The 2,554-nt window shown below is 48.9% G+C and overlaps 1 pseudogene; it reads left to right on the plus strand.

Annotated features, from left to right (window-relative positions):
• Positions 1-1,205: 1,205 nt before the first annotated feature.
• LOC122903685 lies at positions 1,206-1,324 on the plus strand (annotated as a pseudogene).
• The last annotated feature ends 1,230 nt before the right edge of the window (positions 1,325-2,554 follow it).

The following is a 2,554-nucleotide window of genomic DNA, read 5'->3' on the forward strand; positions in this document are numbered from 1 at the left end:
TGTTGGACATCTAGATCTTAACCAAATGGGATGAAGTGCTAGGGCGCTGGTTGCTGGAACTGGGTTTGTACTTTTGAAATCTGCTGGTGAACACGTTCTGTGCTTAACTGATTGATAAATTTGCCATGTAAAGAATTCTGTTGTAACAACTCACAATTGGTTTATATTTAGTCTTCAGTAGAGGTTCAGGTATTTCTAAGAGTACAAAATTCTGTTAAGTGTAATTAAGACTGATGGAAATGAGCAAAGCAACTCTGTATGTAAAAAATAGGAGGTATGTAAAAGTTTGAATCTGAAGAGTGCCTGACTGTGTGAATGTATCTCTATGGCTACACTGCTTTTGCTATGGTGTCTGAGTGGACTGCACACTGAATCTCACGGGGCATGATATGGCATAACGGTCATCTGCTCCACGAAGTAGCCTGGTCCAGGGTTTATACGGACAGACCTTAGCTAAGACACTCCTAAGTTCCTGCGAGGGACACGAGCAGGACAGCGTCCAGGGACAGCCCTGCTCTGATGGCAGAGCAGACCACAGCTGTTCTCTCTTGGCTCCTCCACCCAGAATCTGGGAGATGGAACAGGGGAGATTCTGTGCAATGAATTTGGACTCTGCTCAGCACCTCTGTGTTGGCTTTCAGACCTAGAAAAACGAGAGTCTGAAGGTCCACTTTGAGTCTAGGAAGCCATCTTCCAAGGGGAAGAAAACTCTCTGAAGCTCCATGAGCTGCCCGTCCCTCTTCTCTGATGTCTGGACTTGATGGGTCACACAAGGGCCCATGGGAGGAGCTCGGGAGTCGAGGCTTCAAATCGTGGCCATCGGAGGCTGCCAGGGACATGTCCCAATTGATACACGTGCAGCTGCTGACACATTCCTGAATATGCTGGCTCTCTGAAAACTCTTCATCTTTGAAGGACATGTCCATCTGTCTGAAACATCATTCTCTTCCAAGCACTTAGAAACCTTCCACTACCCCCTCCTTGTACAGAATGGGTATGACCACAAGGCATCAGTAGCCCAAGAAGGCCGGGGGCCAACGTAACTGTGAAAGAGAGAAATATGGTAGCTAACCAAACCTGGGAAGACTAAGGTAACAGTAGGGTATGAGAAAGTTAGGCTTCCTCTAGCAAGGGGAGGACAGTTCCATGTTACACAGGGTGTTACATACACTCATCTGAGAATATCGGGTAAGAACCCTATGATTGTCTACGACCATACCATCCTATACGTGCCCGATCTCGTCTGATCTCAGAAGGTAAGCAGGGTCGGGCCTGGTTAGTACTTGGATGGAAGACTGCCTGGGAATACCGGGTGCTTTCGCTTTGATCTCCAAGAGGGAGTTTCTTGGGATGGTGGGATACTGCAGGCTGTGGATTCCACCTTCACGGAGATGGCACAACCTCTCTATGAACTGGCTAAGGGAGGACTCACTATGGTAGAGTGTGGACAGCTGAGGCAGAAGGAGCATTTTGGGAATTACAAAGAGACTTACTATGTGCCCCAGCATTGGACATCCCAGATGTTACCAAGCCCTTCCACTTATATGTGGATGGAAAGGCAGGGCTGACTAAAAGAGTTTTGACTCAGACTCTGGAGCCTTGGTGAAGGCCAGTGGCCTATCTTAGCAAGAAACTAGATCCAGTAGCATCTGGGTCCCCCCCTTGCTTCTGCATAATTGCTGCCATGGCCCTACTGGTCAAGGATGCATGCAAATTGACTCTGGGTCAAAATCTCATATTGACCACCACCCACGTTATTGAGGGCCTTCTCTGGACTCCACCAGACCGGTGGATAACAAATGCCCAAGTGACGGGGTATCAGGCCCTCCTCCTGAATGAAAAAAAAAATGTGATCTTCTGGCCCCCGGTGGTACTAAATCCAGCCACGTTGCTACCAGAGGTGCTGGCTGACCACCCACACGACTGCGGGAATGTCCTAACCCAAGTCACGGATATAAGGCCGGATCTCAGAGACACTGCCCTCCTGGATGTGGAAATGATTCTGTTCACAGAAGGGAGTAGTAACATGGTCAGTGGAAAGAGGTATGCAGGGCCTGTGATGGTTTCTTCTGATCAGGGACTCTGGATGACAGCCCTGCCACACAGGACCTCGGCGGAAAAGCGAAGCTGATTGCATTCAGCAAGGCACTACAGATGGTCAAGACCGTGGGCAGTAATTGGAAACTACAGTGTGCCTACTGGCCCCAGAGCTCTGGGCAAAGAGAGAGAATGAACCAGACTCTCGAAGAGACCTTGACAAAGTTAATTCTGGAATCTGGCAGTGGATGGATGGATCTCCTTCCTTTTGCTCTCCTCAGGGCGCAATGTACACCCTATTTAAACAAGGTGACCACATTTGAAATAATATTTGAGAGGACCCCTCTCGCTCTGTCCTAGGCTAAAGGAGGTTGCTCTAGCAGAAATGACTGATCAGTCTATACTCCAGTCACTGCAGGCATTACAGTCTGTCTTAAAATGAAGGGATCCAAACTGCCCACACTGGGACAGAGACAGTGGTGGACGCCAAATGAGCCGAGAGTAAGGATGCCCCCCA

The sequence above is a fragment of the Neovison vison genome, chromosome 3 (assembly GCF_020171115.1).
Source record: "Neovison vison isolate M4711 chromosome 3, ASM_NN_V1, whole genome shotgun sequence".
In the NCBI taxonomy this organism is placed as follows: Eukaryota; Metazoa; Chordata; class Mammalia; order Carnivora; family Mustelidae; genus Neogale; species Neogale vison.